Source organism: Rattus norvegicus, chromosome 13 (genome assembly GCF_036323735.1).
Source record: "Rattus norvegicus strain BN/NHsdMcwi chromosome 13, GRCr8, whole genome shotgun sequence".
Taxonomy (NCBI): Eukaryota; Metazoa; Chordata; class Mammalia; order Rodentia; family Muridae; genus Rattus; species Rattus norvegicus.
The window spans coordinates 67,993,751-68,010,200 of NC_086031.1; the positions used below are offsets into that span (position 1 = coordinate 67,993,751).

At 42.2% G+C, this 16,450-nt stretch overlaps 1 protein-coding gene and 1 pseudogene across 1 annotated transcript in view; both read right to left on the reverse strand.

Moving 5' to 3' along the window:
• Lamc1 (laminin subunit gamma 1) overlaps nucleotides 1-16,450 on the reverse strand; it is a 127,115-nt gene that overhangs the window by 68,879 nt on the left and 41,786 nt on the right. The gene's annotated exons all lie outside the window — the stretch shown is intronic.
• LOC134481569 (ornithine decarboxylase-like) overlaps nucleotides 1-16,450 on the reverse strand; it is a 73,116-nt pseudogene that overhangs the window by 15,545 nt on the left and 41,121 nt on the right.

Below are 16,450 nucleotides of genomic sequence, written 5' to 3' on the forward strand. Positions count from 1 at the left end.
AAAAATAATCAGAATACTAGTCTAAAATTAGAGCACCCTCTCTCCCAGAGCCAGAGATTAGCATTCTGCTCCTCACTGCTTCTCGGTCACCAGCCTACAGTACGAAAGCCTGTGATTATTCTTACATACATTTTACACCAACCCCTTCCATCCCATGTTGCATTTAAACCATGACCAAAAAAAAAAAAAAAAAAAAAAAAAGTCACAATTACTTCATCCATTAGAGGTTTAAGTTTCTTACGCTGGCTCCAATTTGGGAATCTGAGGGCTCTGTCTTATTAATTTAGCTTTTCAGGTTTTAGTGCATTTTAAGAAACTATGTTTCAGAACTAGAGAAATGGCCAAGTGGTTAAGAGTATTTGCTGCTCTTTCAAAGGACTGGGGTTCGTTCGATTCCTAGCACCAAAACCAGCAGCTTACATAACTCCAGTTCCAGGAGATCCAACACCCTCTTCTGGCCTCTGCAGGCACTTGGTGCTCAGACATATATGCAAACAACACACTCCTACATATAAAATATAAATAAATCCATCTTTAAACTTTAAAAAGAACCAGCAGGGGGTTGGGGATTTAGCTCAGTGGTAGAGCACTTGTCTAGGAAGCTCAAGGCCCTGGGTTCCGTCCCCAGCTCCAGAAAAAAAGAACCAAAAAAGAAAAAAAAAAAAAAAAGAACCAGCAGTCTCCTATGTCTCTCTTTAACACATCACCGCCAGACTAAAATTCATAGGTTCTGTAAGTAGTAGTCAAGAACAAAAAAAAGGGGGGGGGGGGGGTTGGGGATTTAGCTCAGTGGTAGAGTGCTTGCCTAGCAAGCGCAAGGCCCTGGGTTCGGTCCCCAGCTCCAAAAAAAAAAAAGAACAAAAAAAAAAAAAAAAAAAAAAAAAGACTCACTTCTTGCTGTGGATAATCTTGCTGAACATCTCATAATCTGTAATCATTTACAATACCATCAAGAAAAAAAAAAGGATGCAAACTCACACAAGGAAACAAAAAACATAACTTTTAGAGTTAAAAAAAGATACAATATTACAACTAAACAAACTTAAGAACTTGACTGCCCTGATCAAGTCAATTCGAGAGCAGACAGCCGCTGTGAATTGTGTAAGCATCACTGAGGGAACTGGGCGCTTAGGAAGGGAACACAAAAGCCGCTTCTTGCGAAGTCAGCACTAACACCTACTCAAGTCTCCTCTGGCCAAAAGGACTGAGACTACCCAGAACCCTGTGCAAAAGGAAAATACTGCATAATTATTCTGCCAAATACTTCAAAAGCATCCCAGTTCCCTGAGTCTGCAGTAATGAGAGACAAGCGGGGCTAATTAGGTTTGAGATTGTTTTCATTGTTAAAGTCCTTTCTTCTACTCTAGACAACAAAAGCCACCCTGCTCCCCTAGTGCTTCTTAATTACAGCAGGTACAGACGTTAATTACAATGGTGCTTTCCCTCAAAGCACTGCCTTGACTTAGAAGGTGTCCTGAAAAGATTAGTTACCTGGTAACAACTACAATCGCCATACCCTTCCTTAACTAGTTAGACACAGAAGAAAACTAGTTTTCTGTTTAAATGTTTAGGGTGAGGAATTAATGGTAAAGTGGACATGCGTGCTGGGATACATCTTGGTTTGAACCTGTAATGTCCCCCACAGGCTCATGTTCAGAATACTTGTTCCCCAGTGGGTGGCGATATTTTAGGAGACTGTGGCCTTAAGGAGGCGGGGCCCAGCTTGCAGAAGTAGATCACTAGGTGAGCCTTTAAGATTACACCCAGCTTGCTGGTTTCAGTCCCAATTTCCCCCTTCCCACCCCCCACCTTGTCTTCCCTACAATACTGCACAAAGACCTTCTGAAACATGAGCTAGAAAATGTCCTTCATCCCTGAACTTTCTCCTAGCAGGAATTCCATGGTGGGGACACATACGCTAACAGGTGTGTGAGAGAAAGGAACTTTTTTTTTTTTTCTTGCATTTTAAACAAGTGATTTTTGCAAATGTTGAGTTATTTTCTGTACAATTTTAACAAGGCCTAGATACTAATGATTGGGCCCACAACACTGGAAAACACATCCACAGGATAAACTGTGGGAGACGGCCAAAGGAAATGGAAGGCAAATAAGTGACTGACTGTTTTGATGCGAAGTTTGATAAAACAAGGACTGGATATGCTGTCTCCTCTTAAAGATTGAGGATGGTTCAAACAAAGGGGTTGTATAAGGGCTGGCACTCTCCTTGAGGAAAGCCATGACCCGGCTCAGGATTTCTGTTCAACTGCATCCATACAGAAAATATCCTTCCTCCTCTTCAGGTCCCTGTGGACCACCGTCTTCTTGCCTTGACAGTGCCACTGAAGACTGTGAGCCTGAGCAAACTACGCCTTGTGGCTATCCATCGATGAGCCCAGCATAGACCACAGGTTGCACGATCAACTTCAATGGCGTGCTCTGTAGACATCAAAACTGCTTGCTTCCCACACACAAATGTCATTGCAGACTCAGAATACTTCAGGCTTTCCTGAACCACGGGATCATGGAACTTCAGAGCCTAAGAAGTGTTGGACTTACTGCCTTCAGAGCTACAGAAACAATGCCACACGAACGGCAGAACTGTGTGTACACTCGAGAATATTCAGCAACACATATGACTCATACTACATGTGTCTGGATTTAATAACTACACAACTAATTTTAATTAAATTTCCCATTAAAATAGGAAAACAAAGAGTCCTTTCCAAGGCTCTAAGTAATGCCAGCACAACTCTGACCCAAATCAGATAAAGATAGGAGTATAAAAAAATTATAGGCCAATGCTGCTTGTGATTAGAAAAAATAAAAACCTTGCAAATTAAACACAGTAGTAGTTTATTTTCAGTTCTGGAATTGCATGCTCGTTCATTCTAATCTATGTAATTTTTCAGTTGCTTTCAACTATGCAAATAATTTCTCTTTTTAAAAAAATTATTTATTTTTATGTGCATTGATTTTTTTCTTAAACAAACTAAGCAAGGCTATGTTTACAGAAAATGTCTAATAGTTTTTTTATACCTAAAATTTGAGTCTTCCTTTTTGCCTATTGTTCTGCTGATTTTATTTCATTGTTCCACTTCTCTCTTACAAACCCACTTTCCTTATGTGTTTGACACTGAATTAAAATGCTAAAACACATATATATTAATTATCTGAGACCTAATATATTCTCGCAAAGGAATGTTCAATTCTTGATACCTTGCACTGGGAATTAAAACCAGACTGGCTCAACATTACTCCAAGATGAAGGCTTGACTGTCCTAGGCTGTACAGATGAAGCAACGTTGGTTGTTTCTACCTTCTCTTTACCAGGACTGTCTACCTTGGAAAGGCCTTGAACTCTGTATTTCAAACCCTTTGCTCTTTCTTTGTGGCTGTCAAAACTTTTGTAGTTAAGAAAATGTTCTTCAAATTGGAAAATGTAGCAAGGCTTATTTTTGTGGCTCTTGTCTTTTGGGATTTTGATATCCAGAAATTCCCGTCTATTTTCTTAGCTCTTTGAGATCATTTCTGTCTTCAGAAATCTAGTTGACTATAATGAAAAACAGAACCAAGTTCTCTCTCAGAACATGTCAAAGGATAATGCATTTCGAAGCCGGGCTATCTCTAGAAGTGGATGGTTGGTTTGCACTCTCACAAACATGGGATTTGTCATCTTTGTAAACTGAATATACAATCAGTCTGGTAGGCTAAGAAAAGGGAATTTTTATCACATTCAATATGACTTAATAATAAAAACCCTACTTTATTAAAGCAAAGATTTCAAAGAAAATATTCTAAATCTAACAGAAGGTATTTATCAATAACAGTAACAATAAAAACAAATCTTTAATAAGATAATGCATATAATAATAGAAAGGTGAAATTCCCTTTAAAATGAAAAGTTAGGGACACCTAATTTTTTGTTTGTTTTGCTTTTTTGAGATAGGATCTATGTAGCACAGGCTATCCCAAAGCACTATGTAGTTCCTAGACTGGCCCTTTGAAGAGAACTGCTCACCCCAGCCTCCTGAATGCTGGAATTAAAGGTGTGTGCTATGATGCCAGACTGACATCTAACTCTTGTTACTCTAAAGATCTAGCCAGTGCAGAAAACAAATTAAGAAAACAGGAGTTGAGCTGAGGGTGGTGGTTGGTGCCCATAATCCCAGCCCTTGGGAGGTTGAGGTATGAGTATTGTTGAGGGTTCAAGGTCAGCCTCAGCTACAGATGGGACTGTCTCAAAAACTTTGAAGAGATAGAAAGGAATTAGAAACATTTACAGTCATCAAACAAAAGATGATTAGGCTTTTTAACCAGTGGGATAAATTTATAAAACAATTAAGATACTATTGTATACCTATGATTGGTTAGGGGGGTAACGATCAAAAAGGAATACCACCGAATAAATGAGCTAACAGTGAGTCTTCACTTCGTAGTCACCTCAGCTAGGCATCCTGGAGTGAGCAGGAGACTTCAAGCTTAGTCTTAGTCTAACAACGCTGCCTTTTCTTCAGGAGTCCCCAGGCCACCTACACTTCTGACTGAAAGTTCTCACATTGCCCCAAAAGTTCAGAAACTCACTAGAATAACTTGGATGGCTCCGATTTTTTAATATGGTGTTGTTATAAAGGACACACAAAGATCACAACAGCCATCACCACAGCCAAATGAGAAGATGCAGGACGAAGTATAACAGAGTTGAAGTTATGGAACTCTGTGCCATCTCTTCGAGGAACCAGCAGTATCTTCCTCCCGGGATATCAATGTCTCCTAGCAACCAGGAATTGTCATCTGGCCTCAAGAGTCGGTTTTTATCAGGGTTTCATTAAATACCCTTGACTGAATGGTCCCCACCTCCTGCTCCTCTCCTCAAAGATCAAGCTAGCCAAAGACCACCTCAGTCACACAGTTGAGAGTCTCTGGTGTCCAGAGCCCACACTAAAGCTACACAGGATCCCATAATGAGTCCTCTCGCTTAGATAATAAATGTATTCCTACCAGAAAATCTCATAGGATTTGAAACTCTGTGGCAGTAACTGAAGATAAAGATCACAGATTTTCTCAGTACATGCAATATTGAGTCCACTCTCAGTACTACAGTTTGTATATGGCATAGATTAAGATGATTTTGGAAGATGATTTACATTTAGTAATGTTTTCAGAAGTAAGGTCCACAAAGCGAGTCACAGTTGGACAAAATAAGTCACAGTTGGACATCGGATCACACCCAGCTCGTGGGAAACCCTGAGAGCTGACGCAAATGAAGCAGGTGCATACCCTGTGTCTTTCCATAAGGAACATCTTCTGGATTAAACTACGTAACCAGTCCTTTTGATCTGGCATTAACCCAGCCTTAAATTCTCAACTGTATTTGATTCTTAGAGTCTTGAATGGAGATGTGTGAGCTAAAGGAAGGTCAAGGCTTAAAGTGAATTTGAAAAGGAAAACTTCTATTTTGATTCTATTACAAGAAACCCCTAGGCGATGACGTTACAATGGATGCCTTCTAATCTGCCGCACTTAAAAGACATTCATTTACCCAAAGATGTTCTTTCATAGCACTCGGTTTTAGAAGTCCTGTAGAAACAAACATTCCACATCTCCCAGCTCCAAGCGAGGCTTCCCTCGGGAGACAGCCATGCCTATAATGTCTCTGCAAAAGGAATGCAATGTTGAAAGCTCCTGCAAGGAGGGACTGCCCACTGGTAACTCAGGGCTTCTAAGAAGGTTGACTCTCGAAGCACTCTTTCCAGACTCTGCAAGGACTGGGATTAAATGCCTCCATACCTTACCTCAGCCTATGAAACAAGCCACGACAAGCTTTCATCCACGCTCAGAAACTCACGTGATCACACCATCACACTATCACAGACATTACTAATCAACAGCAGAGCTACATACGAGAGGGCTAAAGAGATGGCTCATTGGGTAAGAGCTCTTACTCCACAAAGATGAGGACCTGAGTTCTGACCCCGGCACTCATTTAAAATCCAGGCGTGGCTGCACTGGTGCCTGTACAAAAGCACTGTCAGGGGTGGGGATGAGAGGACACAGACATGGACTTGCTGGCCACCAGCCTACTAGCTCCAGGTTCAGTGGGAGAGCCTGTCTCTAAAGAAATAAAGGAGTAGTAACAGAGTCCAGTACCTGACACCCTTCTCTAACCCCCACACATATACACAAGCATGGGCATGCATACTTGAACATGTGTGTACACCCCACACTCATGAACAAGAAGTTCAGAAAATCAAATTACTTACGCATTATGATTTGTCCTTATTTACAAGATAAACTATTTTTCTTCAAAACCCAATATTTTTCTATATTTTTAAAGGCATAAGCTGGGGGCTGGACAGATGGCTCAGTGGTTAAGGGTGCATACTGCTCTTGCAGAGAACAAGTTCAGTTCCAGCACCCATGTTGAGCATCTAACCACCTCCCATAACTGTAGCTCCAGGAGAGCATCAGCACTGACATGCTCACACCCACACACATACTACACAGAATTAAAAAGAAACCTCCCCCCTCTTTTTAAGCATTAGCTTGACTTAGGAGCTAAAGTCTACATCCCTTAATCTTGCAGGTTGAGGTCACAGAATTGCCAGGAATGCCAGCCTAGGCTCCAGTGAGACCTGGCCTCACAAAAAAGAAAAGAAAAAAAAAATTTTTTTTCTCCCCACAATCACCAACATCTCAACGAAAACCAATAAGCTTCCCACTCATCTAATTCCTTTCTACAGCACAATGAATTGAAGAATTCAGAACCACTGTTCCTAGGGAAAACATGCAAGACATTACCAATCTATAAGCCTTTGGTCATAACACTGTCAGCAACTTATCAGTATGTAGCCTCGTTTTATGTTTGTTTCTGGTTAGGGATGCCATGCTGAATATATGAACTCGTTTCTCGTACTTAAACTCATGTCTGAGAAAGCTTACTTACCAAGGGCATTCTCTTCCGAGGGAACACATCCCTCCTGTCTGTGGGAGCCTAGTTAATGCTTTTCAAAATATACTGGGGCAGGGAAATCTTTTAAGGCACCAAACTCAACGGCAAAAAGTACAAATGTGCAATGAATGAATGAAGGGAAAGGTGACCCCTTCCTGAGTGTCACCGTTTGAACACTCGTCAGACTTGTGTAAGAGCAGGAATGTCATGTCATTGTTCAAAGTTCTGATCATAGGGACCTCGGGGTGGAGGGGCGTTCAGTGGGTAAAGGGAGGGCTTGAGTCTGGTTCCCCAGGACCCACTGAGGCAGGCATGAGAGCTCCTGTCTGTAATCCCAGCACTCCTACAAGAAGATGGGAGGGAGAGACAGCAGAATCCCCAGGAGCAGGCGGGCCAGCTCTCCTGGCGCGCACTGCTACAAACAAGAGATTATGTCTCCAACAAGGTGGAAGATGGGGACCAACACCCAGAGGCTGCCCTCTGGCCTCCACACATATGTCCACATTCACACACACACACACACACACACACACACACACACACACACACACACACACGAATACACACCAATTTTCAAAATGGCTTGGGATCAACCTTTTGTGACAAATCAAAAGAAGACAAAAACAAAAACAAAAAACAGAAAGAAAAAAAAAAAGCACCCTGCTTCCTGACATACAAAACATGATACCCTAACCAGACCATCTTTAACACTGTTGTTACTTTGTATAGCGCCACAGCAGGTGGCAGGCTGTGGTGAAACAGGAAATGAGAACTGAAAGTCTCCCACACACCCTCGGACCACCTCGGGCAATACATTAACAGATCCCACACTTTACCTTCCAGCAGGCCAGCATCTGTAAGGTTCCTTTTCTTTCAGCTTACCCCACCCACCGCTCCCTTACTCTTCCACCTGTCCTACAATTCTTTACATACTAATGGAAGACATCTGCACAGATGCCATTACAGGGGACACTGAAAACTCCCACTTAAGATTTTGAGAAAGACCCCACAGAATTCAAGCAGAAAATAAAAAACCTTCAACCTTTGTAGTTTATAAAAATGTTACATCATAAACAGAGTCAAATTACTATCTCAAAGAACAGTTAGCTCCTTTCTCCTCACCACTTCCGGTGAGTAAATTCTTCCTAATTACTTCTCCACCTACCTATAGCAATTAGAAACAAAAGTCTGCTCATCTCATCCCCTTATTCAGAATCCTCCAGTTTTCCAAAGGACTCAGGGAGGGACAGACAGACTGCATAACACGAGGCGTAAACACTGGCCAAGTCTCCTTCGTCCCTAACTCTGTAATGCAGAATACTCATTCTCCCACTCACACACTCAGTCACTCTTGATTACTTACGAACTCTGCAAAGCTTCTACCATGTGCCGGGCACGAGCCATCCCAAACTGCTTGGGCTGACTCAATGGGCATTCTCTTCTGGGACCAGTACAGTACCTTGGTCCATGAGGTCTAACTGAACAATTTCCCTACCTCGTTTTACTTCACCTTCTATGACCACTGATGGTGGCACCTAGAAAAGTCTTCTGAAAGCAAAGTCAGGATCTCTAGAAAGCAGACCAAGATTGGCAAAGGGGACCCTCCATGGACCACGTTACTGCTGGGGGCTCTCAGCTCTCAGACTCACAGCAGCTGCTACTGACAGGCAATCATGACTTAGTGGGATGACTGCCTGGGTTCTAAACTCAGTGCCTATCTGCATTTTCCTGACTTTCACAGCAGTCAAGTTAGACTACAAACACTTTTAAAAGGAGGCACTCTCCAACAGTGGGCACCCATTAACTCTCCAGGCTTTCTAGGTAGCAGAGAGATACACATTTACATTCTTATATTCTCTCTCTCTCTCTCTCTCTCTCTCTCTCTCTCTCTCTCTCTCTGTCTTTCTCTCTCTCTCTCCCTTCCTCCCACCCTTCCTCCCTCTTTCTCTCCCTCTCTCTCCACAAATCTCCTTGAAACAACAGAAGAAAGATGCCCTCTAAAGGGTAATACTAAGTAAAATAAAACACTATGTAAAAGTAAATAAAATTCTCTTTTCCTGAATCTCTCATTACCCGAAATAGCAGGACAGGAAGGAAAATGTATATTTTCTTACCTTGTTCTTACTTCCAACATTCATTAGCACAGCAGATAATAAAATTCTTCAGTTTGGGGCTGTTGTTGTTGTCATTGTTATAAGAGTCTTATCTATCCCAGGCTGACCATAAATTCCCAAAGATGACCTTGAACTTCTAACCCTTCTGCTTCCATCATCAAGAGCAAAGCATACAATCCAGCTGTGGTGGTTATTGAATGAGAATGACTCCCATTGGCTCATTTGTTTGAATATTTGGTCCTCAGTAGAACTGTTTGGGAAGGACTGGGAGGCGTGGTTTTATAGGACAGGTTATGTCACTAGGAGCAGACCAAGGTTTCAAAAGACTTCCCCAGTGTGCTTTCTGCCTCCTGCTTCCAGTGGAGACCTGAGCTCTCAGCTGCTCCTGCTGCCGCACCTTTACTTCACCTTTACTTCGCATTCAGGCACCTCCGCCTTCTGGAACCATAAGCACTATTTGCTTGCTTTCTTCTGTAAGTTGCCTTGGTCACAGTGTCTTATCACACACACAGAAAAGTGACTGAGACACCAGTTTGTGTGGTTCTAGGGATTGAATCCCAGGGCTTGATGCATGAGAAACAAGCATGCTACCAACTGAGTTACATCCCTAGTTCACAGAACTTACTGTTTCCAACTAGGCTTTTCTGTGAATGCAGCAAAAAACACAAGTTAAAAGGCTTACATGGATAGTTTAAAAAAACAAAAACAAAAGAGTCCTAGCTGGATAGTGGTGGCACATGCCTGCAATCCTAGCACTTGGGGAGCAGGTGGGTCTCTCTGTGAGTTCAAGACCAGCCTGGTCAACAAAATGAGTTCCAGGACAACCAGGTCTGCTACACAGAGAAACACTGTCTCCAAAAACAACAACAACAACAACAACAACGAGGACGACGATGACGACAACAACAAAATTGTAACAGTAAGCTTAAAATCAGAGTTCTTCAGAAGCTGACACAACATGAAATCTTGTAACAGTATAGTTTACAATGTGAAAATGTTATTAAATTTTAAAATAAATTAAATAAAAAAGTATATGGACCAGCCAATGTTCAGCTTTGATTTAAATTTAAGAAGGAGGGGTTGATGTAAGTTCTCTATATATAGCCCTGGCTATCCTGGAATTCACTATATAAGCAAGGTTGACCTTGAACTCACAGAGTGCTGCCTGCCTCTACTCTGATTAAAGACAGATGAATTTTGGATTGGTTTGTTTGGTTTTTGTTTTTGTTTTTTGTTTGTTTGTTTGTTTGTTTGTTTGAGACAGAGTTTCTTTGTGTAGCCTTAGATGTCCTGGAACTCGCTCTGAGACCAGGCTGGCCTCAAACTCATAGAGCTCAGAGTACTGGGATTAAAGGCATGTACCCCCACTGCCCACTTAACCGCCAGGTCATTCCCTATACTCAGTCTTTCATAACCGGATTTACTACTATCATTTACATGTTCAAAGTTAAATTTCTAATTGCTGAGGGATGTCAACATTTGTAAGTACATCGAATTACCTGGATGTTATCTCAAACACCCTGGATAGCAAGGTCACACACCATGCTCATGGGGTCACACATGAGGACTAAAGGAAACCATGGTCTAGAGAGATAAAAGTCTCAAGACCCAGATCACACCATTTCTGAGCAAAACAGATGATATCTCAGTCCTTGCTCAACATCCTGTAGGGGGCTCTTTTCTCTCAACTCCAAAATTAACGCCACCTCACATTTCCAATCATGGTATCTCCCATTTAGAATTTATGCTACAAACGGATACACTTAAAAATGTCATTTGAAGCCAAGAGTAGTGCACACATGCCTACTGTGCAGAGCAGTAGAGGACTGGTAGTTCAAAGCCAACCATGGATATATAGTGAGTTAAAGGGCAGCCGAAGCTTCATGAGGCTCTAAGACAACCAAGCAGAAAGGAGAGGGGTGTAGTTCAGTTGGTAAGGGCATGCGTGCCCAGCAGGCACAAGATCCTGGGTTCAATCCTCAGCGCACCATAAACCAGCTATGATGCCCCATACCTAGAAGCCCAGGTAGAGGCTTCCAATCAGATATTCAAGGTCGCCCTCTGGTACACAGTGAACAGAGAAATGTGACTTGAACCCAGGCAGCTGGGCTGTAAGGCTCTCAGCATTTCTGGCCTGGCACCAAGAGCCACCTTCCCTGAGTTTTCTCAATTCGCCCCTTCAAACAAACACTAGTCACAGTTAAATATACTCCAGTTAATACCCAAGGCCCTGAAAAACAGGGATAAAATACACAGAGTTGTTTATATATTATAAACCAGTAAATCTGTTTCCGGTTTACCATACTATTTTTACATTTTGTGACAGGGACAAAATTAAGAAATCATTAGCAGGGAAAAAAATAATACTAATATTTATAATTAGTACTAATTATATTAATTAGCATTAAGGGTACTAAAATATAGATTAGTATATTAGTATTAAAAATAATACTAATAAAATACTCTTGTGGGCTGAAGCTGTATGTAAGTGACAGAGAACGTTTGGAAGTGTGTGGAACGGCGACAATACACAGGAAGTGTTGTAAGAACAATTAACTACAGATCTAATTTCATTCATAATGCTGACATTTCACACTATACTAATTGACAATGTCCATGGATTTAGGTGGGAAACTAGAAGGTGAAGGCTGGGGACGCACGGGGCCATACATTTAATTCAAAGCACCTGGGGGTGGGGGTTGGGAGAGCTTTTTTCTCTGAAATTAATAAATCAGACCTTGAGGTAACGACAGAAGGTAAGGGGTGGGGGGTGAGTGCCATCTGTAGGTATCTCTTATTCCAGAAACACCAGTACCAACAGGGGGCACAAAGTTTACTTATACAGACTGAAGGAAAACTGGGAAACCGGAGGACCGAGGGCCAGCTTAGTGGTTAGGAGCAGCACGTGGCGCCATTGCCTAAGAGCTGAATTTCCACAACCTGAGCTCCAGGTCCACAGTGACACGAGTGGACTCCGACCCACCAGCACTTGAGTGCACAGATATCACACATGCATCAGTGAAGATAAAATTAAAAAGTTTGTAAGACTCAGGAAACTTGAGGAATTATCGCTCCATGCATCCACCTTAACTGTCAAAATAGAACTGCTAGTCTGTAAGCTCTTATCCTCAAATCTGAAATTAAAAACCCTGTATGTCAGGCAAGGTCGTTTTGTTTTGTTTTGTTTTGTTTTTGTTTTTGTTTTTTTTTTTTTTAAGTAAGCAGCGAAGGAATCGGGCAGGAGGAAGCTCATCCGCAGCAAAACCTGACCTGAACTGACACGAAGCTATTTATAGTCGCCCCACAAAAGTATGGGATTTTCTGCACCTCACGGCAGAATTAGTCATGCACTCAATTATGGGATGCCTGCCCCAGCACTGCTGCAGGAGGAGGGAGGAGAAGCACACACATCACCTTTCTTAAAATCTAAAATCAGGACTCTGAGGCACATTCACTGTCAAGAATGTGGGTTACTGAACTGGAGACATGCCATAACTTAATAATTTCTACTTCTGAGTGGCTGTGAGGACAAGGGACAGCTAGATCGCCTTAAGAGTGAGTAGCTGCCATCAACCCTTCCAGACAACCTGGTGAGTTCCACCTTCTCCACCTTTCTGGTCCATTTCCTCCATGTCCACCTCAACGTCTGTATCTACTCCCTTTGCCTGTACATCACACAAGAACGCCGTTTCCTGCTTTGACTGTAATATCCCAGGCCACTGCCTCCACTGACCTGAAAGTAATAAGCTTGCGCGTTAGCCCACTTAAAAAGCTCCAACTGGGACAATGGTATCAAGGGTCTCTTTTGTCCTTACAGAAAACACACAGGCAAAGCTAAGTCATTAAATGTTGCATCACCTTGGGCAACAAGGTTGCAGCCAAGCCCCTTCTAAAAGGAGATTCCATTTCAGTGTGCTACAGAGTATTATCAAATATTTTGTATCAGCAAGTTCCTAACTAAACCCTAAGCCCATCTTCCCATCATGTAGGGGAGGCTCAGATACATAGATGCTGTGACCCCACTTGCAGGGAGATTTATCTCTCACTATGGCAACAGCCATAAAGCAGTCAATCACAGTGATGCCCATGTCACCTTCCCATAATGGGTTTCCCAAGGCCCTCCTTATAATGATGCTCCCAAGACGTAAATCTGATACTAACATGCGGCAGCGTCCCAGAAAGCTAAAGCAACGAGGGCATGACATGCATCCTGCAGCAGTGGGGCCAACTTTAGGAGGCATATTCTTCATTACAATGGATGCTTTGATGTGTACCAGTAACCAGGCATGGTGGCACACACATACGGTCCACCTAGAAGATGGACACGAGAGGATCAGCATTCAACACCAGCCATAGCTACAGAGCAATCCGAGGAGACCCTATCTCAAAAAAAGAAATTTGTTTAATTATTTTTAACGTGGAAAAGAACACTTTTTGCATGCAGAAACCTCCTCTCTGCGGTGTCTGTCAAGGCCAGAGAGATGGCTGTGGGCATTGGGAATGGAACCAGGGTCCTCTGGAAGAAATACCAGTGCTCTTAACTGCTAACACATCTCTCCACCAGCACCTCTGCCAAGATGATTTATTTCATCAAAACAAGAAATAAATAATATACTAAGAAAAAAAAAAACTCAACAGAATTTTAAAACCTTACAAACCAAAGATTTTTTTTTCTATTTCTAAGCAAAATATCAGAGCCAGTCACCATGAAACACTCAAAATGCAAACACAAAGATCAAAACGGGTCATGAAGCTTATGCCCTTAAATGTACATAACCGTGATCCCCAACTTCAGAAACTTGCACGTCAATGACTAAAACATAACAAACCAACCTTTCCGTCCTAAGCTGTGTGGCTGACGGTCTACACTAACCTTCGCTGAACCCTCCAGGTAATAGTGTTCTATAGAACATACAAAGTCATATATAACTCTCGTTTTCCAAGTATTCTTTAAACAAAACGTTAAAACTAAATACTATGTTTTTATTCCATTTCCCCCGTAAACCATACCAAGAGTCTTCAAGAGCACTCAGGACAGAAAGGAAATTGAAACGTGAAACATGATATAAAAATGCGGTTACAATCACTATGGTGACTGCCACTGTATTCCAGAATCGTGGAAGCATTCTTTCGTTTAATTACCAAAGTAGCCTGATATTAGCTCATGAATGTGGAAACAAAGACTCAAAGGATTAATGCTGCCAAGTTGCAGAGATGACATTTGAATGAGAAATCACCCAGCTCCAATCCTTGAACTTTGAAGACCATGCGATGTTTCAGAATAAACCGCACACACACTGCACTCTCCTTGGAGCAATGTGCTCCCCATGGACATTGAACCGAACTTAATTTTCAGCATATTTCAAAGCCTCAAACCTGTCGTTGAAACCTATCAATATCTGTGGGATGAGTGGGTACTCCCACGTCATCCTGACTAGGGTATGATGTCCAACTCTTCAGTAAAACACCAGTCTCCATGCTGATGTGGTGTGCTTTCTGATACAGTTACATCGGTCGACTGAACAAGGCAGATGACCCTCCGTAACAGGTTCAGGTGGGTCTCACACAATCAGGCAAGTCTTGGAACACACGCCAAGCAAGGCTCCAGGAGGCATTCTGCCTTGCTGTAGCCTGGACTTGGAGTATTCCTAGAGGCATGTGCATTGACTGTTTGGTCCCTAGCTTTGTGCTATAGAAAGTTGATGGGTATTTCTACAGAGGCCATCGTGGTGTCATGGGGGAGACAGGGGCCATTGTTGAAGGAGATTGTGGGATCCTGGTCTTTTCCTTTCTTTTACTTCCCTACCATAATGCTCTGCTTCAGGCCTAAAGTAGTAGGGCCAAAGTGTCTCTCTAAGTCCTTTGCCTGAGGTACTTGTTATGAAAATGGAAAATGAATTAATGCCTCCAGATGCAACCCAGAAATTCAGACTGGCTTTCTAGTCTTTAGACTGGAGATTACAAAATCAATGCTTCAGGAATTGTCTATCTGCCTGGCCTGCCCTACAATTAAAGGCTTGCAAGCCACCAATTCTATTTTTAAAAATTGCTCCTCCCTCCCTCTCTTCTTTCCTCTCTTGCTCCTGTTGCCCCGGAGAACTCTAATACCCATACTTAATGTATTACATATTAAAAACTTAGCATCAATGCACCAACTTGCACGGACAAGTTAATCTGTGTTTTGCAGACCTTGAGCAAACCCGTTTCACCTCTGTGGTGTATTTGAACTTGTGCATTTAATTGGGGGAGGCTATTTTCTGCTTTGTCTTCATCGGAATTAAGTTTGAGATGTGTCCAGATGTGTAAAATTTTATAAGCACAGAGACTATTAGCTGCCCAGCGTGCCACACTCAAATGCCAGGGGAAACCCAGACACACCTGCTTGCCCAAAAAACACACCCATCACGGTTAAAGGCTCAACTCTACAAGAGCAAAGTTTGCCCAGATAATTTTAGATACCTTAACACTAATTTCAATTTTCGGGCCATGTCTTCATACTTGAAACCTGACATAAAGTCTTAAGTACTCATCATTCAAAGTAGATTTCTTTTTTTTTTTTTCTTTTCTTTTTTTCAGAGCTGGGGACTGAACCCAGGGCCTTGTGCTTGCTAGGCAAGCGCCCTACCACTGAGCTAAATCCCCAACCCCTCAAAGTAGATTTCTACATCATGGAAAAGAGCTGTGTGAGAGGCAAACCCAAAGTGGAGTGGGGGGTGGGGGGCTGGGCACCTGCATCAAGCATGACAAGTAAACCTATTATGGGAATAAAATCAATAGCATTATCTCCCATCACCACCCCGGGAAGAGTCCTAGCAAGAGCAGGGTATTTTGATGAATTCATTTGATGTCTAAAATTGACTAAACCCTTTATAATGATTCGGTTGCCTTGATGAAACAGATATACCTGCTTCTACCTTGCTTGTTTTTTTTGTTTATTGTTTTTTGGTTTTTTTTGTAATGTGCTTCTGCAGAAACAATATACAGAAGATTTACAAGATACTGCAATGTACTGGCTGAAGCAATGTTAGGATAGCCATGGAGTGGTACAGCCCCTACTAAAAACAACCACTGATGTGTGCTCTCAGAGCATAAACGCCAGACGTTAGCATCTTTTGAGTAGAGTCTGACACATGGTGAGCCTCACAAAGCCATCTTCCAAGCGCTCACCTTCCTGGACGTCTCTACTCAGGAAAAAAAAGACCTCCTGCTCTTCTTCATGCTTAAGAGTTTGTTATTTGCTCTGTGGAAATGTGCTGATTTTGGTATTTCTGATGAGGCTTGGGTTTTTAAACCACTTTGGTTGCTGAAGTCTATGAATTAGCTGTCTCTGAAATGAAACATATGCATGAACTTGCCTACTTGCCGAACAAGCTCCAGTCTTACCACA